Source organism: Acomys russatus, chromosome 26 (genome assembly GCF_903995435.1).
Source record: "Acomys russatus chromosome 26, mAcoRus1.1, whole genome shotgun sequence".
In the NCBI taxonomy this organism is placed as follows: domain Eukaryota; kingdom Metazoa; phylum Chordata; class Mammalia; order Rodentia; family Muridae; genus Acomys; species Acomys russatus.
This window is the reverse complement of record NC_067162.1, coordinates 24,770,098-24,794,281: the sequence shown is the minus strand read 5'-3', so window position 1 is coordinate 24,794,281 and position 24,184 is coordinate 24,770,098. Positions and strand designations below refer to the sequence as shown.

The following is a 24,184-nucleotide window of genomic DNA, read 5'->3' as shown; positions in this document are numbered from 1 at the left end:
CTTGAATAGGTTTTATTTTGTGCAGGTAGATAGCACAAGAGAAATGAAGCCTCAGATCTTGATGAGGCAAGTCCCTCAGGCCTCAGGAAATCTACTCGGGTGGACAGGTCCTCATCTGCACATTCCCCACTTGAACAGTTCTGAAGGACTCTAGAAAGTAGCCCAGCCAAGCATTTAACACCCCAGGAAATGGTATTAGAATACTGAAGGATAACCTTCTTCTATGGACCACAGGGGTAATGCCAGGTGAATCCAGCAAGGGTTCAGGATGCTGCGATTTCCGATGTCTTAGTTCTTCATAACTAAAAATGAAATGGGTAGGGGCTTCGGTTGAATTTGGCCACTCAATGAGCTGCCCCATCTCTTAAAAACAAAGAGTAGCCATTAAAAAACTTAGCTCTAGGTGAATAAATTCAATGTCTAGGAGCAGGCACTAGCATCCTATTCTTCCATCCTTTCTCATTCTTTCTTTCTTTCTTTTTTTTTTTTTTTCATTTTTACTCATTTGCAAGAGCCTCACTAAAACTAAAATTACACTATATCTTAATTTAAGCCCATGAGTACTTTGAAAAAAAAAAAAAACTCCTCAGCCTTATATGTTAGAAACATTTGGATATTAACTTAGGTTTCGTTATATCAGTAATATGCTAATTAAGTCAATGTTTTTGCTAGTCAATGAGATGTGTTAGAAACTCCATTCCATTTCCACCTGTGACAATTTTTCACATTAGCAATGAGTACCCATAATTTTTCTTCTCTACTACACAAAATTAATAGTAAATTAATTATGTGCAAAAAATCCATGTACTGTTTCCTCATTCTTGTCAATGTCATGCCCTCTCTTTTCTTGTGTGATATCTCTGCTTTAGCAGCATTCTAAAGTTTTCTTTCAGGTGAAACTAGAATATCTACAAAAAGGGAGTGATGTTTAAAAGAACTGTTAGACCAAATATAGTCAGAATGAATGGAAGAAATTTGAAAATACAACCTATAATATTTTTTTTGCCTTGAATGTGTAGATATACTAGAAACATTGAGTATAGTAAAATAATTTTACATTCAAAATTCGATATAAAGCATTCAGTATGTTTCTTAACAATTTTGCCACTTTATTGCTATAAAAAACAAATACCCAACTCAATAAGTAGAAACATCAGAAAAGCTTCTATTGACGCATAGCTTCTGAGGTTTCAGTTTACAGGTCACTGGCCAGGCAGCTTTATCCTGGGGTGTTCCAGTACTTCATAGTGGGAGAAGGTGTTTTCATGGCAGCTAGAAAATCACAGAGGGAGGAAGCAATGGTATTTGGTACTGTTTAGCTAAAAAGCATATCTCTTTTTTGTATTGATTATTTTTATTTTTTCATTTTACTTCCATATTGCAGTCATCTCCCTCCTCTCCTCCTGGGCTCGTCCTTCCACACTCTTCCCCCTTTCCCTTTTCCCCTTCTCCTCGGATAAAGGGTAGCCACCCCCCACTCCCACTCCCACCCCCCCACTCCCCACCCACTCCCTTCCAATTTATTAAGTACTATTTTCTTCCAATGAGGTCCCACAAGGCAGCCCAGCCAGGGAAAAGTGAGCAAAAATCAGGCAACTGAGTCCAAGTCAGAGATAGCCCCCTTTCCAATTGCTAGGGGACCTACGTGAAGACTAAGCTGCCTATCAGCTACACATGTGGAAGAGACCTATGTCCAGTCAAAACATGCTCTCTGGTTGGTGGTTGTCTCTGTGAGCCCTTATGGATCTTAGTTCATTGACTCTGTTGGTCTTGTGGAATTTTTGTCCCCAATGCATCCTTCTATCCTTCCCCAAACTCATACAAGACTCCCTGAGCTCTGCCTAAAGTTTGGGTGTGGGTGACTGCATCTGTTTCCATTAGCTACTGGGTGAAGACTCTCAGAGGGCAGTTATGCAAGACTCCTGTCTATAAGCACAGCCGAGTATAGTGTCGACAGTTGGCTCTCTACTGTGGTGTAGATCTCAAGTTGAGCCAGCCATTGATTGGACATTCCCTTAAACTCTGCTTCCTGTTTATCCCTGCATTTCTTGTAGACAAGGAAAATTTCTGTCTATGATTTTGTGGAAGGGTTGGTGTGCCCCTCCCACCACTGAAAGTCCTGCCTGGCTATAGGAAGATGCCTCTTCAGTCTGCATTTCCCCTGCTGCCTGGAGTCTCAGCTAGAGCCACCCTCATTTCCTCCAGGAGCCTACCCTGTCACAGGTGTCTACCTTGCCTCAGAGATGCACCCCCCAAAGTTTCCTTTCTCTCTCCCAGCCTTCTCACCTTCCTATCCCCCCCCACACCTGATCTCCACCCTCTTTTTTTCCTCCCCCACTTCTTTCTCTTCATCCATTTTTGCTATCTATTCTGTTCTCCCTCTGAGTGAGATTCAAGCAACTTCCTTTGGGCCCTCTTTGCTACTTAGCCTTTTTGGGTCTGTGGATTATGTTATCCTGTACTATATACTAATATCTGCTTATAAGTGAGTACACACTATGTGTGTCTTTCTGGGTCTTGGTTAATTTATTTGTGATTATCGTTTCTAGTTCCACCCACTTGCCTGCAAATTGCATGATTTCAGTTTAAAATAGCCGAATAATATTCCATTGTGTGAATATACTATACCAGTTTCTTTATCCACTCTTCTTTTAAGGTACATCTAGGTTGTTTCCAGGTTCTAGTGATTATGAAAAAAGCTGCTATGAATATAGCTGTGCAAACATTCTTGTAGTATAGTGGAATATCTTTTGGGTATATGCCCATGAGTGGTGTAGTTGGACTTGAGGTAGAACTATTACCAGTTTCCTGAGAACTCTCCAGGCTGATTTCCAAAGTGGCTGTACAAATTTGCACAACCGCCAGCAAAGGAAGAACATTCCCCTTTCTCCACATCCACGCCAGCGTATGATGTCACCTGAGTTTTTCATCTTAGCCACTCTGAGGCGATTAAGATGGAATTTTAGAGTCATTTTGATATGCATTTCCCTGACGTTGAGCATTTCTTTAAGTACTTCTGGGTCATTCTATATTCCTCTGTTGAGACTTCTTGGTTTATCTCTGTATCCCATCTTTAAATTGGAGTATTTTGTTTGTTGTTTAGTTTCTTGAGTTCTTTATATATTGGATATTAGCTCTTTCTCAGGTGTAGGGCTGGTGAAGATATTTTCCCATTTGGTATATTGTCATTTTGTTTTATTGAAAGTGTCCTTCGCATTGCAGAACCTTCTCAGTTTCATGAAGTCCCATTTGTTAATTGTTTATCTTAGGCCTGGGCTGTTGGTGTCCTGTTCGGGAAGTTGTATTTGATATCCAGGGCTTGCTGTCATAGAATAGCTGCGTTCTGGTGGTATCACATTGCACTAGGATTTGTTGCATATGTTTTTAACCTGGACTTTAACCATCTCATCATCCCTGTGTTGCCAGGCCTGGGGATCCCTGATGGTAGTAGTACCAGCTCTGAGAGTGCTGGTAGAGCTGGTAAGCACTGATGGATTCAGCTGTCTGATGATTCCTGATGGCCAACTGTCTCCAGTATTACCTGCTGGCTTCATGCTTGAGGTATTCCTTGATGGTTGCCTTTTCTGATGGTCAGTGATGGCTGTTGGTCTCTGGGATTCCAGGTAGAACTGGGGCCTGTGAGATGGTGCTCACAGAAGTGTATCTCTTGAATGCCCTTGTGCTAAATGCTTGGTCCTTGATGGAATCAGTGTTCAGAGGGGCAATTTTTAGATAAGAATGAATCATAAGCTCTGACATGGGTGATTGGGTTTATATATTCATGGATTAAAAATACAAGTTGATCTCTGGGAACTGTGGAAGGGGTGTCTTAGTTAAAGGAAGTACATTATGTGGGTGTGCCTAAAAGGGTGTATTTTTGCCCTGGTTCTTTCTAGGAACTTCATTTTTCCTGCTCTTAGCAGCATTGAGGTGAGCAACTCTGCCATCCAGTGCCCTCTTTCTTTCAGGGTGCCTGCCACAGGACACAAACACAGTGAGGAAGCCAAATGCCAGTGATATCTCTGAAACCACTAGACAGAATGAATCTATTTACTTTGTTTGCTCTTCTTTCATTTTAAAAACCTACTTGAACACAATAACAGATGTCTGAATAATAGAGGCCCCATTACCTCTTCATAAGGCACATCTCTATTGGCCCTTCCCCTCAAGAGTCCACTGATTCCTATAAGAGCCAGTAACAATCTTTGCCATATGCTGAACCTCCATGCTGTGGCCATTCTGCTATGCAATAACATACTGTGCAAAATAATTTGTATTGATTATTTTAAAAGAGAAGATTATTTTAATATGATCATTTGAGGAGATTACCTGCTGTGCTGTGCTCAAGTCTGATTTACAAAATACGTATGTTTAGGAGTTGTCCATTTCATCATTGTTTTCTATAAACTTTCTTCCATGTCCCTCAGTTAATGATGCTTGCCCCCAAGTAATTCCTACAAGAGCTCAATTTCTAAACAAGAAATATGTGAGATATGTTACCCAAAATAAAACGTACTGAGTGCCTTTTATCTTTCTGAGCAATGACGACATCTGTATTGGTGTTGGTGATTTTTTTTTTTTTTTTTTTTTTGCCTCTGCTTTGTTTTAGCTCACCACATTAAAATTGTAAAATAAATAAGAGCTCGTTAGACTTAGAGCTCAAACCCTCAGTTTTTGAACTTTGAAAATCTAAGAATAGGGAGTTTTATGATAACTACATGAGACAAAAAGAGAAAAGAATTTAAAGTATTGGATACAGGACAACTTTCCACTAATATCCTTGAGGATACGGTTATATAACAAAACGAATAGGTTACTCTTCTGACTGGTAACTTGGTAGTGTATATTTTATAGGAGGTCTCCATGGAAGCACATTGAAAATGTCAAATAGCTGTGCAAACAAGGATGATGTATCTCAATATTCAAAGGTTCTTTGTATTAGCAAACATCCTGCAGCGAATTCAGTGCCCCTTCTCTTATATTAGCAAACATGAAAAGATGTGGGGTATACCCAAATATACTAGTCACATGAAATGAAAATGCCTCCCTCAATTTCATCATAATTTTGATTCTAAATCATTCATTGATTCTCTGTTTTCGGGACAAAGTATCTAAAATTTAGTGGCATAAATTTATTTTTTATTTTTTTTTATTTTTTTTTATTATTAATTTATTCTTGTTACATCTCAATGTTTATCCCATCCCTTGTATCCTCCCATTCCTCAACCCTCCATTTTCCCATTATTCCCCTCCCCTATGACTGTTCCTGAGGGGGATTACGTCCCCCTGTATATTCTCATAGGGTATCAAGTCTCTTCTTGGCTACTTGCTGTCCTTCCTCTGAGTGCCACCAGGTCTCCCCCTCCAGGGGACATGGTCAAATGTGAGGCACCAGAGTACGTGAGAAAGTCGTATCACACTCTCCACTCAACTGTGGAGAATATTCTGACCATTGGCTAGATCTGGGTAGGGGTTTAAAGTTTACCTCCTGTATTGTCCTTGGCTGGATAAATGGATTGAGCTAGAAATGATCATAATGAGTGAGTTAACCCAGAAGCAGAAAGAATCAAATGGTATATACTCACTTATATCTGCATACTAGCCCAAGGGGCATGTCCCACGAAAGCCTTCACTTACCAGAAAACTGGGACAGAGGGGAAGGCATCCTATTGGGACTCTAAATGAGAGACGCATGGGAGAACAGCAAAATAAAAGGATCCAGAGGGTCCTAGAAACCTACAAGTAGAACAATATGATAGGCTGATTTGGGCCCAGGGGTCCTGCTCAAACTAAGGCACCAGCCAAGGGCATAAATTTATTATCATGTATTTTCTTAGCCTCAGTCTCATCGCTACATAATAAAGGTACTTGAATGAGTTCTCTCTTTTTAAGAATCTCTAGATGGAGTTTCCTCTAATACACTTTAACTCTTTTTTTGGCCACTGGACCTATCCTTGGTTCCAATTAGAGCCAGCAAGGTTGCCTTGGTTTGACCACTCTTCTATAGTCCTATCTCCCTGTGACCAAAGAAAGAAGATATACTTTTCTCTCAGAGATCTGTGTGATAAGGTTTAACATGCTTACTTACCTAAGAATAAAGTCCCCAGCTGAGCACCTCAATTAGTCATATCTTCAAAGACTCTATCATAGAAAACACGCTTTATTTATTGATTCTTGGATGTTAGGTCTTAAATATTCTTTATGAGGGATCCATTATTCTTTCTTGAAGACTCTTGTGCCTGGGAAATGTCCCTGAAGTTTCTGCTGCCATTTTGTATCTGCTGCCATCCATCATCTTTGATGGATACTTAGTGTGCTTTGGAGGGCTTTATTATTTTGGTAGGACAAACATGACAAACTTTCTTCAGGGAAGAAAGCTAGTTCAAAAGTGATTTATTGCCCTGTAGGTCTGAATTCTAGAAAATCCATGCATGATCTGCCAGTAAGTTTGCTTCCCTCTGAGGCATCACTCTTGACTTGTAGGTGATGACTTTGTCAGGGTATCCTTGTCCTTTCTGAAGATATGTATATCCTCTTCTGGTATCTCCCTACATGTCTAGATTTCATCTTCTTATGAGGACACAAATCACATTGTATCAGAACCAACTGATCACAGTTCAATTTAATATATTTTGCAAAAGTCTTATCTTTCCATGATTCTTTTCTGATGTAGCAAATTGAAGGTTTCATGCAAGTATTTAGAAGGAAAACATTCTCATAATCGTGGAATTAGGATTTTAAAAATTTCAGATAAGTAGTAAAAGATATCATAATTTCAAACAATATTGGAATCACGTTCAATACTGGATACACACACACGCACACGCACACACACACACACACACACACACACACACAAATATGAGGGCATTTTGTGTTTGCTCTTTTGTGTTTGCACTTAGTATTTTCTTTTGTTGGCTTTTCTGTTGTCTCCTCTCCTCTCCTCTCCTCTTCTCTATTCATACTTTCTATTCTTTGATCTAGAGTCTACATATTATTTATTGAATAGTGGAGTTAAGTAGAGAAGTAAAATATGCATGTTTATGCATATGTGGCCTTTTAATACAAATTCAAACAATCATACATAGAACATGCTACTACTATCTAGGTCTGATAATTTAATGGCATTTTAAGTTTAATTCATGGTCTGTACTGAAGTCATATACTAAGGAACACAACAAAGCTATTCATGTACTTGTTATATTTATAACAATCTGAGGATTTTGATTATACTTCTAGTGGCCTTGTTAGTAATACTTTAACAGGGAGAAGTAAATAAGGACAATTATGTCTTTACCCAGGTTCATGTCTGGTAGGTGTGATTCCATCCAGATCCTTCATTCCTTTATCTAAAAGAAAGTTCATTTCTCTCTGGTTAGTTATTCCTTCATTTGATTTTTGTCCACCTTTGCCTTCTTTAAGGAAGCTGTCACAGCTGGGTTTAGTGTCATGATGTAACACTAGTATCCCAACACAGTGAAACTGCACATTTGGAACCAGCCTGAGTATATATCAAGATATGGCATCAAATCAAACTTAGACTTTCACCTTCTCTCCCTGACTCCACTCATGGTGGGCCTCTTCACCTTGTTTAAACCCACTTATCCTCCCACTGAGAAACTGTGAAAGAAATCCAAAAGTGTTATTAATTCTGTTATAGTTGAAATTTTGTCCTGAGTTCGTACATTCTTGGAAGGCTTTAAGTGCAGCCGGCTATGCTGCTCAAAGTATGAGAAAGTAGAACAAATGGCCTCATTATCAGGTCTTAAGATAGGAGGAAAACAACTGATTTTTTCCAAGATTTTACCTCTCTTCCGTGGCCACAAGAACACCTTAGTTGTATGTATCTTCTTTTATAACTGCAGTTGTAGCTTCTTTTCAGGTTCCGAGATGATCCTAGAACTCCATAAGTAGACATCCTCCTATCCTGCCCATATTACTCATTTGAATAATGAAAAAAAGCTGTCTAGCCAGAAATAGAGATTTCTATGTTAAACATCTTTGTCATGTTTCCAAATCTCTGTTAGTAATTGTCTGGTTATTCAAGTTCCTTGAGTCATAAACACCATTGAGGCTCTCTTCATGCGTGCCTTTATCATGTCTCATAATTATTTTTATATTGTAGATTAATGCATTGAAGATAATTTTTATAAATGCTTGAAGGGTTAAATAGGCATTTTTGTTTTTATCTATATTTTCTCATTTTTATGTTTATATTCTTCTAATTCTATATCTCTTTAATGTCTGCCTCTGTATTTGTCTTTCTATATATTCACATATTTAGTTATATATCCATTTTCATATATATATATATACACACATGAAATAATCAAGAAATTATAAAGAGACATTAGCTTGTTAAAAACTAAATATTTACAAAAGTTCTTTATGTAAGTATCTCTTATAGTTAATATTCAAATGTAAAATAACCATTTTTTTATAACATGGGGAGTAATACTTTGAAACAGCATAAAACTAGTAGAAGAAAAAAGTGTGGTCTTTTTATCTTACCTTTTCATTATTTGTTTTTTCATTTTTATAATATTTACATATATATTTATATTATTACACATATATAGAATAAAATACATACAGCAAGAAGAACCACAGAACAATCAGGAATTATATCCATATTACATTCATAGTGTTTTAGCTGTTTGCATTTGGCTACCTTGAGGAAAACATCTTTCCTATCTTGGTGAGTCTAAAATTCTGACTGTAAATCAGTATCTATCATATCTCATCTTTATCAACTTAAAACATCTATCTAGACCTAAAAACCTCTTAGCTCCTAAACAACTAAGCTTAATTGTGAAACTGAACTATTTGATCTTCAACCCCATCAGAGACTTGAAAAGGAGTAAAATTAATTACCTGAGTGGGTTCATTTCTCTACTAATTAAAAATGTTCAGAGTACCAAGTGGTAGTGGCATATGCCTTTAATCCCAGCACTGAAGAGGTAAAGGAAGGCAGATCTCTAAACTTGAGGCCAGCCTGCTCTCAAAAAAAAAAAAAAAAAAAAAAAAAAAAAGTTCAGGGCAATAGAACATACATGTATAATTAGACTAATATTCTGTTAGATTTTTTTTATAGAAATTTAACTTTTCCTATTAATTTATCAATATAGTAATTCATCCACATATATTCTTCCTTATGAATATCTTGTCAACCAGCTCGTCTATTCACCTACTAATACAACATGCTTTGATCCATGCATTGCAATGTATTTTCAGAAATAATGATGCGTTTATTATCATTCTGTACTCTTATCCAACAGAGCACAATGACAAATGTGAACCAGTATTGAACTGGGCTCAGTTAACTCATAGTGTAATATTCTTAGGCCAGGAAGATTACTCATGATAAAAGCACCTACCACAGAAGCTTGATGACCTGACTTTGACACCTAGAACCCATGCCCCATCTTGGGAAAGAAAGAATGATGCCTGAAAAATTGTCCCATCACTTCCATATGTCATGATGGTATGCAAATTTCCCACACACACCTCTCATTCACATTTAAAAATCAGTGAAATAAAAGTTTTAAAAGTTATATTCTTACTGTGGTACATTTACACTATGGAATACCACTCAGCTATTAAAAATAAGGAAATCCTGGAATTTGCAGGCAAATGGATGAAACTAGAAATGATCATCCTGAATAAGTTAATCCTGACCCAGAGAGACACAAATGATATATACTTACTTATAATTGGACATTAGCCCAACAGAGATGTCCCCTGAAAGTCTTCATTTAGCCAAAGATTGGGATAGATACTGGGACTTCCTATAGGGACTAGGTGAGAGAGGTAAGAGAGAATGAGAAAATAGAAGGATCCAAAGGATCCTACAAACCTACAAGAAGATTGACCATTAAGGCTGGTGGATCTGGACCCAGCTGGTTCCTCTCAAACTACTATACCAACCAAGCATAATGCATGCAGTAAACCTAGAACTCTTATCCAGATCTGGCCAATGGACAGCACATTCTCCACAATTGTGTGGAGAGCAGGGACTGACTCAGACATGAACACTGGTACCCCCTATTGGACCACCTTTCCTTGGTTGGGAGACCTGGAGACATTCAGAGGAAGAATAAGCAGGCTACCAAGATGAGACTTGGTAGCCTATGACCATATAGTGGGGGAGGAGGTCCCTCTCGGTCATAGACCTATGGGAGGGGAATAGCATGAAAGTGGGAGGGAGGGAGGGGGAATGGGAAGATACAAGTGAGGGGATAACAATTTAGATGTAATCTGAATAAATTACTTAAATAAAAATTTAAAAATTTATATTCTTAATTTTACCGTGATTAAGATTCTGTGTGTTGTATCTTTAAATTTCATGTTTGCTATTGTACTTTTCTTGGATTTAATGTCCACGTTAGGCAGAAAAATCATTACATTTTTAATGTTTTATTATTAATTTATGTATTCATTTTATATTCCACTTGTAGCCCCTTCCTTCCTTGTAGTTCTACATCTGCCCCTGGTCTTCCACAAGCCCTCCCCTATTCCTCAGAAAAGGAAGTCCTCTTACCCACCCACCGACCATAGCTCATCACTGAGTGTGTCATGTCCTTCTCCCCTTCAGCCTGGGAAGGCAGTTCCACCAGGAGAAGTGACAAAAAAGCAGGCAACATAGTCCACGTCAGAGACAGCTTCTGCCCCCCTTACTAGAGGACCCACATGAAGCCTGAGCTGCCCATTAGCGATATCTATGTAAGGGGACTAGGTCCAGACCATGCATGGTCCTTAGTTAGTGCTTAAGTCTCCACAAGCCCCTCTGTGCCCTGATTATTTGGTTCTGTGGGTCTTCTTGTGGAATTTCTGTCACCTTCACGTCCTTTTAATAAATATTAGCTCTCTGTATTTTCATTAGAGTTTCTTTGATCTTGGAACATATTACAACTTTATCACATTATATATTGCTCCATTTTAATCATTATAGAAACTTTAAAGGGTAAGTATTATTATCAAGGCATTTTGCAAATAAAGGGACTGACTATTGAAAAGGTTAAGTAAATTCCTTCCTATCCAATAGTTTGGTTCTGCCTAGTTCTGTTATTTATTATACTCTTATTAAAATATATTTTATTAATTTATTCATATTACATCTAAATTTTTATCCCCCATCCCTTGTATCTTCCCATTCCTCCCTCCCTCCCATTTCTCCCTTACTCTCCTCCACTATGACTGTGACTGAGGGGGACTTCCTCCCCCTGTATATCCTCATAGGGTATCAAGTCTCTTCTTGGTCACCTGTTATCCTTCCTCTGAGCGCCAGCAGGCCTCCCCCTCCAGGAGGACGGGGTTAAATATGGGTCACCAGAGTTCGTGTGAAAGTCAGACCCCACTCTCCACTCAACTGTGGAGAATGTCCTGTCCATTGACTAGATCTGGTTAGAGGATCGAAGTTTACTGCCCATGTTGTTCGTGGCTGGTGCCATAGTTTGAGCAGGACTATATTTTATTTATAGTGGCCTAGATATGCCCATCATAATATTCTTCTTGTAGGTTTGTAGGACCCTCTGGATCCTTCTATTTCCCCATTCTCCCTTGCTTCTCTCACCTAGAGTCCCAATAGGAAGTCTTCCCATCTGTCCCACTTTCCTGGTTAGTGAAGACTTTCATTTCATGGGACATACCCCTAGAGCTAGAGTCCAGATATAAGTGGCTATATACCATGTGAGTCTTTCTATTTCTGGGTTAACTCACTCATTATGATCATTTCTAGTTCAATTCATTTGAAGGAGTATGAGTATATATTCACCCATTTTCTGGCCAGAAGCTCTGATGCTTCACTGGTCTGGGTGACAGGAGGTCAGCTCTGTAGTTTGCATCTCGCACAGCCAGTGATCCCCAGCTCCCCAGTACTGTGGGTCCTGTAATTTTCCTGGGTCTCAGAATGTACGCTGCATCAAGCCAAAGTGTCCACAGCCTTCTGGGTTCCCTTGTAGCACCGGAGCTCTCCGGGGACTGAAGCAGGTCAGACGGAGGGGTTCTGATTGCCACTCTACTCCCTGTCTCCCTGAGATTTCTTTAGTCCCGGAGCTCTGACGCTCCGCTGGTCTGTGGTTACCGGTACCATTTCGGGACACAGACTACTCGCAGAGTCCAGGTGAGTGTCACGGGGCCCAAACCGCACACACACACTGAGTCCAGTTAGCGTCTATGGACCGAATCTGAGCGTTGTTCCAGTTCCCATCTCTGGACGCAAATGGGTGCTGGGGCCTAATGCAAACACTTAGTCCAATTAGCGCTGAGTCCAACCAGTGTCTTGGGCCCAAACCGCACACTGCTCGCCGAATTTAGCTAGAGTTTCAGGGCCTCGACTGCGCGCCGAGCACAGCCAGAGTCTCTGGGCCCACACTGCTCACCAAGTCCAGCTAGTTTCTCTGGGCCCAAACCACACGCCGAATTCAGCTAGGGTCTCTGGGCCCAAAGCATAGGCCAAGCTCAAGTAAAGTCTCAGTGCCCAAACCGTACACCCAGCTCAGCTAGTGTCTAAGGGGCTGAACTGCACATGGAGTCCAGTTTGGGTCTCAGGACACAAGCCGAGCGCCGAGTTGAGCCTGGGTCATGGGGCCCAAATCTTGCCCTGAGTCCCCTCTCCTGCAGCAATTCCCACCAGTCACCACGCCAATCATCTCTGCCGCAGGGTTCCCAGCTGCCAACCTCAGCTGCCGCCTCTGCTGCTATGGTCCGAGAACATCCTCCCGTGTTCAGGGGTAACGCAGGTTTTCTGTATTTTGTTCCTTTCGAACTGTAGAGTACTTTCGCTATAGTGAGGTGGAGAGATTGGTGTTCCCGGTTAAGTATTCCGTGCAATTCCCTGAATTGTTTACTGGGGCTTCTAAACATGGTCCACACTGCTCGCTGCCATCTTGGTGTCCCCTTATTTATTATTCTAGAACTCATAATCTGAACTCTAAATCTTTTCTTGTGTTAGATAAACATATTGGCTTTTAATTGTATTAATTTTGTAAGAAGGGATATCTATTAAATCCAGGCTGCTATCAGCATATAGAAAGAAAACCATGTATCAAAACATTGGTGTCCTCCATTGCACTGGTCATAGCACCACACAGCCTTGGCCACAAGATGCCTGGATCCTGACCATAAAAATGGCTAAGTAGATACTACTTGTAAGAGGCACAAATGATGAGTAGCGATTTATGTCCACATTTCTCTTAAGGGCTACTAAAAGAAAACATATATTTTGGCCACAGATGGAGTACAAGGATTTTAATGTTGTGATTATTTAGTAAATCCAATAATTGCTTAAACTGAAAAGAAGTAGTTTAATTTTTATGATTTCCTTGTTAAATATTATATATAATACTATCATTTAGTAATATATACAAGAAAAGAGGATTACTGAGAACATAGAATTTAAACATTCCTGGTGTAATTTTAAATATGCTTTAATAAAATCAACAAGTTATTTATTATTATTACAGAATGAATCCTTCCACTTTCCTCTATCTGAATTCTATGAGTGTGAATGTTTTGGCTTTGCTTGCGTGTTGTTCTTAGTCTATAAAACTATTGGGCCATTGTATTAACTCAATCATTCTGTAGACTCTGTTAATATGGTTTTGCCTCAGGGTACTCCTATTTATTTTACCTTCTGCAATGGAGGATAGAAAGTCAGAATGAAAGAAGAAGATAAAACAGAGAGAGGGCAAAAGAGAGATTAAGATAGAGGGAGGGAGGGAGGGAGGGAGAGAGGGAGGGAGGAAGGGAAGGAAGGAAAGAAAGTGTGAGGGAGGGAAGGAGACAGAGAGAGAGAGAGAGAGAGAGAGAGAGAGAGAGAGAGAGAGAGAGAGAGAGAGAGAGAGAGAGAGGCCTGGGAATCTTATTGGATTTTAATAAAGAACAACGGGCTTGCTATAGACTTGATACCCTATGTTTGTAAATCTGAAAAGTTGCGGTCCAGAAGCAAGATGGGAGCAGATTTGCTTCATGAACCCCAGTTTTAGTAGTTCCATTCTTTTATCATTCTGTTGTACTTACTACACTGTTTTTATTTCAATGTCTATCCGGTTTCAGAACATTTACAGGCTAAATTGTTCCACAGATTGTGTGATATTTCCATCTGTCTTTCTGTCTGTTCATCTGTTTGTCTGTCTGTATTTCTCCTCTACTTCCAAACCACGGCAACCTCTCCATTGTTCCTAAAGGTTTTTGTTTTGTTTTGTTTCATTGTTTCCATTGAAAATATTTCGGTACAGGAGTTGAAACCCAGGCCAATGTGCATGCAAGACACATACTCTACTAATTGTCCTATATCTCCAGCCCCACTGCCAAGTTTCTATTTATGCATTCTTTTACTCCATGTTAACCAATTATCCTTTCCTGAAGGTCTTTATAAGAAGTTACTAAAATGTGTATGATTTTGAATGTGCCTGACTGGGTTATATCAGTCATGTATTAATTGTTTGAACTTGAGAAAAGCAAGCTAGTAGCAAAAGCTGAGTCTTCATATATAAAACAAGTTGTAGGAAATTAGGCTATGCTTTCTACTGGTGATCATCACTTCTGAGTATATACCAGACACCATGCTTACTGTTGGTTATAGTGGAAATAACACATATATAAGACCTGACTTTGTGAAATTTGCTATTTAAGAATAGCAAAAGCAGTGACTTCCTTTTCTGGCTGTATTCTCAGCTGTATGCAGTACAAAATATCTGTTCACATGAACTTATTTTTAATTTTCCATTTCTGTGGGCACCAGTCCCTATGGCCTGGTCAAAAATTTTTGGAACACTGAAAGATGAAACAGAATGCCAAGTATATGTGCCTGAGTCATCAGACTGCTACACATTGCCTAATAGAAACTACTCACAAGCCTGTGTGTGCATTACTTTGTTTTCCTGATGCAGATACATTTTCCACTTCAGTATAGAGTGTTTCATGAGCTTGATTTTTTTGTCAAAGTAGTTTTCACAGCATCAAAGGACACAGGATAGACACTGTGGTGTTTTTTTTTTTTTTTTTTTTTTTTGAGTTAAGAAGCATTTCTTCTTCACACATTCAGTTCATAGGACAAAATCAAGGGTAACTTGGTTAATTTACAAATGTTTCGAGAATTATCTTGATTTCAGTAAACTTACATTTCCTCACACTTTGTGATTTGAGGAATAGTTATGTGACCCTAAGTTGTTCTTTGCCAGAATCTTAGGGTTGTTTTATGACTAGCATATTGCTTTATTATATAATTTAATTTCCAAAATTGTTAACCATTGAGTGACTAAATGAAAAGTAATTTGCCTTTTTTACTTTTATGTAGTAGTAGTAGTAGTAGAACATTTCAACAAGTGGATTTTCTGCAGTATACTCTCCAGCATGGCATCTTCTCTCTTTTGCTCTGCCTGTCAACATCACAGGATGCTTTACTTAACTCTGAAGCATCAGCCATCCTTTATTTATAAGGCTATAAACATTGATTAATTTCTTGGCTTCATTAGAATGCTGAACTTTATGCTGGTCTAGCATCATTCAGAAGATGGTCTGTTGAGCATAAAAGGACTAAATCAGAAGTTACAATAAGCAAATATTGATACTAATTCTGGAGATTTTAGGAAAACAGTCTAAAACATGAAAAGAGCTCTTTTGTTCCTTTTAATTTTTTCCCCCTGATCCACATTGTCATGCTCATATCCTTCTATGTATGTGTCTATTCTAGAGCGAAGTTTAGCATTCTTATCATCTCAAATATTCAGGCCAAAAACATATTGTGTCCAACTGGCTGTTACCATCTCAATAAGGAATGACTGTAGTTGTTGGATTATTAATTTATTCACTGATGAGTAGATAGATCATAGCCCAATTTCTACAGAGTAGCCACTATGCCAGATCCTGAGAAGATTATCTATCATGTAATTTGATTCCAGAGTGCCAAACTAGTTACATTTTTATCAGATAACATTCATATAAAACTAGGATCCTTGGCTTGTGCCATAGTTTGAGCAGGACCCCTACCATTTCTAAGCCTTGATTCCCGAATGAGTGAATTGTGGATATAGGAGAAGCGGCCATACATCTGATGCTGGTTCAGTGAACATATAGCCTTCTACGATCCCTGCTTCAGTGTTCCAGGTTATTGCTACCCGGGTTACACTTGAATTGTGTCTTTAAAGGACCATCCCACTGTTTTGCCACACTAGCTGCTTCAGGCTGACGGGGAACAGGGTAAAATGAGAGAATTTAGTAAGAAGGACCTCATGGCTGCGCTTTGACCATGGAGCGAGTTCCTTGGTTAGAAGCAACACTGTGTGAAGTACCGTGATGGTAGTGTTCTGAAGACCACAGGTCACAGTTCTGGAAGAAATTTTACAGGCAGAAAAGGCAAATCCAACCAGAATAAGTATCTACCCCAGTAAGAACAGAGGACTATGTTTTCTATGATGGGACATGTCCAATACATGCAGTAAACTTCAAACCCCTACCCAGATCTAGCCAATGGACAGGACATTTTCCACAGTTGAGTGGAGAGTGGGGATTGACTTTCACACGAACTCTGCCCCATATTTGACCATGTCCCCTGGATGGGGAGGCCTGGTAGCACTCAGAGGAAGGATAGCAGGCTACCAAGAAGAGACTGGATACCCTATGAGCATATACAGGGGGAGGAGGTCCTCCTCAGTCACAGTCATAGGGGAAGGGAGTAGGGGGATAGCAGGAGGGAGGGAGGAATGAGAGGATACAAAGGATGGGATAACAATTGAGATGTAATATGAATAAATTAATAAAATATATTAAAAAGAAAAAAAAAAAAAAAAAAAAAAAAACTAGGATCCATAAATGGCAGTGATGTCTGCTGCCAGTAAACCCCTGTGAAACCCTAAGAGTCTAACAGATGCTGACTTTCTCCCTGCAACTTAGATATTTTCTGAGAAGAAAAAAGTGAATCAGAGACACATTTCTATGGTGCCCATTTGGATTGAACAGAATTTCAAACTAAGTTGTGATGTCAGGGATAAATGATTTTTAGCTAAGGATGTGATTTTAGCTGTATACAGTCAATCTATGCCTTCTTCTCATTTGAGTAGAAGTTGAGTCAGAATTTCCTGAGGTAATTCTGTCTGGGAACTGTAATGAAATTTTGTCCTAAATTAGTACTAACAGAAAAGGGTTTACTCTAGGTTTTATGTCTTGAATTAAATTAGGGTCATAGAGAATCCTATGAGAGAGGAGGGGAGATTATTGTACAATAAATATGTACAATCACAAGAATAATTTATGTTCTTATTCTGATTCTGTGAATGGCAATGGCCAAGTATAGGATAATTGGCATTTGTCACTCTTCTGCTAACATGCTCATTACCCAGTGCTCTCTAGTTACCCACTTACTCTGCCATTAACTCATCTATCTTAGTTACTACATTAGCATTGGAATTTGAATACACACTTGGGGATGCCCAATTGCTCATGCTCACCACAGAGAACATTTAATTCCCTGGATCTAACTTGCCCAAATTCTCTTGCTTCCTTCTTTATATTACTGTTTCTTTTATTTTAATTTACTATAATGCATTCAGATTACATGCTGGATGTTATCCCTTGTATCTTCCCATTCCCACCCTCCTTCCTTCTTCTGCCCAATTCCCCTCCCTTATAGCTCTTACAGAAGGGGACCTCCTCCCCCACCATATGGCCACAGCATATCAGGTCTCATCTGGATAGCCTGGTACCCCTTCCTCTGTGTGCCACTGGGCCACCGCACCAACCAAGGGGAAGCTTATACCACTGTTTTTAAAACAACATGGGAGCTGTTCTGTTCTTCTCCTTCTTTTACATTTACTGAATTCCAGACATTTTTATTGAGCTTCCCACAGCACAACCAGGGCATTACTAGGTAAAGAGAACACAAAGGAGAATAAAATGCAAATGCATCTTCCCACGATTCTTACAGTATAAACTTGTGTTTTAATTGGGAAGTGTGATGTAAACGCACGGAAGACGATGAGAGTGCAATGATGTCAGTCTCATCATCCAGCTCCATCATGAACAGCCCTGGCATGATCCTGAAATTGAAGACTCGGTGCAAAACAATGTGATGTTCCCCCTCTGCGTATTGGACAATTTGTCCATCTCTAGCCAATGGAGGAATGTCCTCAGGTTGGTTGCAAAGGCCATGTGTGGGCAAAGTGCTTACCATACAGGAAACACTTGATCTATATGTATTAGCTCTCTTTGCATTGCTGTGACACAATGCTTGACATAATCACTTAAGGGATGCAAACTTTGTTTTGACTCATGCTTTTGAAGATTTTAGCCATGGTTTATTGGCCATACACTTGGTCAGAAACTAATGGTGATGGATGTCTGGTAGCCTGTGAGCATACCTTTGAAAATTATGCCAAGTCCTCCATGCTTAGCAAATGCATGCTAACAGTGACCTACTTCCTCCAACTAGATCCTTCCCCTAAAGTTTCCAGAGTTTTCCCAAATGGCATCACCATCTGGAAACCAATATGCAACGGTGCAAACATTTTGTTCAAACCCTAATGACATAATTACAAGAACAATAGTTATCATTACATGTCTCCTCCCGTTCTTATATTCATTTATCTCCAAAAATCAATTGAGATTGGAAGCAGAGACAACGTCTATTACCTCCACCTCTAAGATAATACAAGGAAGCACACAGGGTGTGTTCTGCATACTTACAAAGTGAAAGGATAGCGCTTTCTTGTACCATTCCATGGCAAGACTCGATGTGCAAGCCCATAGAGTCTTACCCATCAAGCCTGATTTTCATGTGGCCCTTTTTCTGCTCCAGTTAGCAGAAGCAACTCCCGAGAAAGGAAACATTGACATGTCCAGATTACTCCCAACTGTGAACATTTAGTACACTCAGGATGGCTTTAGCATCACGGGCTCATGTCAGTGGGATGAGTAATGGAGAGAACTGTTGCATTAAACGTGCTGGATCTAACAGACATGTGGGAAAGAACAGCAAAAACAGTAGCTTGTAACTGTGGTTTGCCATGACCATTAGGGCCAGACTTGGGGTTCTACATGCTCCAGCTTTTTCTACCAATCATTTTTTGTTGTACACCCAAAATTCTTTTGTTATAATGTCAAATTTCTCACCTAGTGTATGTGCCTGTGTGTGAGAGAGAGAAGGAGAGAAGAAAATGCCTCATTTTAATGTCCTAATATAAAACACAACCCAACCTTTAAAAATCCATTAGCCTTTTAAAAAATCTAGTATTTTTAAAAGTCCAAGGTCTCTTTATAATGTCCAAAGTGTGTTTTAAGTATGAGCTCTTATAAAAAAAAATGTTGCATATTTCTTTTTCCAAAGGGGAAGACCTGGTTTATAAAAGCAATCAAATGCAAACAAAACTAAAATGTAGAAATGTAAATCTAAGTTCTGCAGCTCGGTGTATAACATCTTGGAATCACTTGCTGTATTGTTTCCCACCTCTGTTTAGGCAGACCCACTCACTATGCCAGCTTTTCCATCATCAGCACCCATAGTTCTCTTACATACTTAGGCCGGTGGGAATGGAACCTGTCACTATCCTTGACAGACACCTTATAGTTCTGGCATCTTCAATATCCTGCTGTCTCCATTAAAAATGAGGCTACACCTTCACCAGTATATTTCTCTGGGCTCTCCATAGGGGTTCCAACCCTGCCACAGAATGTTGGGTTTTACATGCTTTGCATGACCTTCTTGATCTCGCATTTTCCAAATGAGGTCCATGTGGGGACTCTTACACATAGCCATATCCACTTGCTAGCTGGAGACACAGCCTGACCTATGTACTGATCCTAAGGAAATTCTTTCTTGTTTCCCCAAGATGGTGCCACCCATTCAGTGCTAATCTCTTATTAATAGAACTACCTCCTCAAGACCTTGCTATATCATTCCTATGCATATATCCAAAAATGCTCCACCATACCACAAAACCAACTATCTTCAACTATGTTCATAGCAGCTTTGTTTTTAATAGCCAGAAACTGGAAACAACCTAAATGTCCCTCAACCGAATGGAATACTATGCAGGTGTGATAAACAAGGACATCATGCAATTTGCAGGAAAATGAATGGAACTAGAAACAAATCATCCTGAGTAAGGCAACTCAGACCCAGAAAGACACACAGAGTATTTATTCATTTATAGGTGGCTATTAGCCATGAAGTACAGGATAATCCACAGACCCAAAGTAGCCAAGGGAGGTCCAAGTGAAGATGCCAAATCTCACACAGAAAAGGAAATAAAACACAGCTGACTTTTCAGCCACTGCCTGTTGAGCATTATGATGTCCAGTGAAGCACAGGTTCCATTTCTGCTGTACCACTCTATGAACCCCTGCTGAGTCCTTAGCACCAGCTGATTATGGCCCCTAGTCCAGACCCAGTAGAGCACTTGCCTCCCTCTAAATTGTCACAGTTCAGCCCTCCGCAGTCCACATTTCCCGTCACATTCATACCTCCCAAGTTCCTACTAGAACAACTCAATAAGATCTGCACACTTAGTGGCCTTACACAGAGTGTTCCACAGTCTTCTGGAAACAACATGGACAAGATCATCACAGTAACATCTACTCCCCTGGTCCCAACATCTGTTCTAGTTTCAAGTTTTGTTCCTGTGACAGATACCATGACCAAAACCAAGTTAGAGGAGGATGGGACCTATTTGGCTTAAATGTCCAGATTATAGGCCACTGTGGAGGGATATCAGGGTAGGGACTCATGGGTCTTGAAGCAGAAAACTTGCAGTCATGCTGCTTGCTGGCTTGTGGTCAGGCCAATCTAGTAAGGTCAACCTCTCCCTGAGATTTCTTCTCAGGGGTGTCTATGCTCACTAGACCATAATGCATATAATATTTTCTTTAGTATTTCAAAGAATGTAATGAGTACAAGTTACTTTTTTTTTTTTTTTTACACATATAAATATTTGTGTAGAGCTGGAGAGTAGGCTTAGCCATTAAAGGCTAGGCTCACAACCAAAAAATAAAGATTTGTGTGCCTGCGTATGTGTGCCTGTGTGTCCTTCATCTGTGTCCTACTGGTCACGTGTGTAAGTCACAGGAGATACTTTCTACCACCATGCTGTTTCCTGGGGTTGAATTCAAGTTCCCAGGCTTTATGGCAAGTGTCTTTACCTGCCTGAGCCATTCCACTGGCCCAAGTTATTGGCATTTGTGTTGCAAACAGACTTATGCCAGGATTACTGAATAGTTGTAGAAAGTTGAAGAGCTTATATAATAAAAACGGCTTCAGCTATTTCATATTTAATATGGCCACTTTTATCTTTAAACACTTTTTAGATTGATACACTATCTCAGGTTCTAAAACCAGTTATGCAGATTAGTCATTATGTCCCTAGAATAACTGAAAATCAGTGAAATATGTTAATCTCCACAGAATAGTTTAAAAGACCTGATCTTACTACAGTGTTTATTCTTAGAAAAAGAAAAAAAGACAAACTATGCACTTTACCTCTTTTTTTCTTATTCTTAAATACAAATGATTATAAAACCTGACATCATAATACAATTTGTTAATCAGATGCTATTGGTATTGGGATGAAGACAGTGCTAAAATAATTAGTACCATAAATAACAATAAAGTTCAATTTGTATGGTTTATTTGTTAATTTAAAAAATGTGGACAAGAGTGACACAATGAGTATTCTCCTTGTTTCCAGAATGGCTTATTTTTGAATGTAAGCCTGTATGAATGATATATTATTCAAATGTTCTTTTTTTAATAAAAATGCTAATGGAAATGTTAAAATGCACATAAATTAAAATGATCATAAATTAGGATTAATATCACATTAATGAATTATAATCTCATATTCATTAAGATAAAGTGGCGTTTCAATATTTGTTCTTGTTCATAAATTTAATACAATAAATGAAAGGGATACACTTTGAGATTCAATAAATATTTGATGTAATCTTATGCTTCAACTTTTAAAAAATATTCAAAGGTAAAGCATAAGATCTCAGTGCATTTCGGCTCTTTGTTGCTATTTTATGTCTTTTTCATAATCTTTTCTTTTCATTTATTGAAGCGCTAAATAAAATTCAAATTTGAGAAGAAAGTGATAGAGGCTATTCAAATAAAAGGAATCCCAGGAGAACACAATGCCTTTTGAATCCAGAGGAGTTTCTTTCCACAACATGCCTCCTTTTTAAAGGAACAAATACTTTGTACGTCTAGGTTCAAAAAAGTTAGGAATCCACTGGCAGAAAATAAGCGAGTTAAACAAAAATATATGCATTTAGGCATTATTTTGCAGCACTGGTTACATAATTTACAGACTAAGATTTGAAAATAATGTGCATTCATTTAGATTCATTTGTTTTTTATATTTTGTGTATGACTGTTTGCCTGTGTGTGTGTATGTGAACATCCTTCATGCGTGGTACCCTTGGAGGTGAAAAGTGGGCATCAGATTCCCTGGAACTGGAGTTATGGGTTGTTGTGATCTGCCAGGTGGATGCTCCGAGTTGAACTGTGGTCCTCTACCAGATAGTTCTTAACTGCTGAGCCATCTCCATAGGCCGGAAATAATAGGCATTAAAAAAAAATACATTCGTTATGTTCTAAAGCAGGAATCTACATAGTTTTCATGGGGTGGCGGGGGGGGGGGAGGACTACATATCAGAACATTCCTAATCCCTCTTGTGAAGAAACTATAAGTATGTTTTTCTTTAATTTAATCTTCTCTGATACAGTACACACATCCTGACTGCAGCCTCCCGTTCTTCCTTAGCCTCCTCTCCCCATCCCTTCTCACCCAGATCCACTCTTCCTCCATTTCCCTCCAGAAGACAGTAGGCCTCCCAAGGATATCAACTGAATTGCATAACAAGATGCCATATGGCTAGGTACAGACCATCATATCAAGGCTGGGGCAGGCAACATAGTAGGAGTAAACAGGTCTGTAATTTTGCTTTCCTGACACCTACCTATGTCTGTCAGGCCAAGGCCTTGCTTCATATCGAAACACTGCAAACTTTGTTCAGTCAGCGCTTGATGATGTCATCTGAATTCTTGCTGAACAGTTGACGTTTTCCATGAAGTTCCATTGTTTTGTTTGAGAATGTGCTACTATATCCTATCATTATTAATATTCCTATGACGTAAGAATGATTTCCCGGACTGTAAATATTCTTGAAAATTAAAGAAAGAAATGAGAGATCCTAACTATATAATTTCCCTGTTCCCTTCTTCAGTTGGTCCACCACTCCTGGTATCTCTGGTTCTCTCCTCCCATTGAGGGTCGATTTGCAATACAATAGCCCGGCTGGAGTCTCCAGATCTTTTTCTTAATTCAGGACTCAGGATGGCTCCTCTCAGTCCAGTACAATGTTTATCACAGTGGGGTATCCATGGTGTCTCAAAAAAAAAAAAAAGCCCAGGTAGACTGCTTTCACCAGGGACTAAGTCACCTTTTTTTATAGGGGCAAAGCTCGCCAAGATTGCTCTCACCTTGGGCTAAGTCACATTCCTTCCACAATCTTCTTTTTTTATTATTAATTCATTCATACTACATCTCAGTAGTTATCCCATCCCTTGTATTTTCCCATTCCTCCCTCCCTCCCACTTTCCCCTAACTCCCCTCCCCTATGACTGTGTCTGAGGGAGAACCTCCTCCCCTGTATATGCTCACAGGGCATTAAGTCCGTAATCTTTTTTTTAAAGATTTATTTGTTTATTATGCATACAGTGTTCTGGCTGTATGATGCACCAGTAGAGGGCACCAGATCATTATAGTGGGTTGTGAGCCACCACGTGGCTGCTGAGAATTGAACTCAGGACCTTTGGAAGAACAGCCAGTGCTCTTAACCTCTGAGCCATCTCTCCAGTCCCCTGGTTTTAGCATTGTATACTAAATAACTCACTTTAAAATAAAATTTAAGGAGATGTTTACATTAAAACTAACTAATGGTTATTGTCTTGTTATTTTTCATAAAAAAGCAGTAGTAATAACACTGTGTGTGTGTGTGTGTATGTGAGAGAAAGAGAGAGAGAGAGAGAGACAGAGACAGAGACAGAGAGAGACAGAGAGACAGAGAGCAGAGACAGACAGAGACAGAGAGACAGAGAAATTGTGTATGTATGCCAAAATGTCAAAACATATTTTGTGCTTGGTAGACTCTCTCATCATTTTGGATCCATTAGAGTTTAAGCAAGTTTGAG

General features: G+C 39.2%; 1 protein-coding gene across 3 annotated transcripts in view; it reads left to right on the top strand.

Annotated features, from left to right (window-relative positions):
- Cdh8 (cadherin 8) overlaps positions 1-24,184 on the top strand; it is a 394,887-nt gene that overhangs the window by 116,899 nt on the left and 253,804 nt on the right. The gene's annotated exons all lie outside the window — the stretch shown is intronic.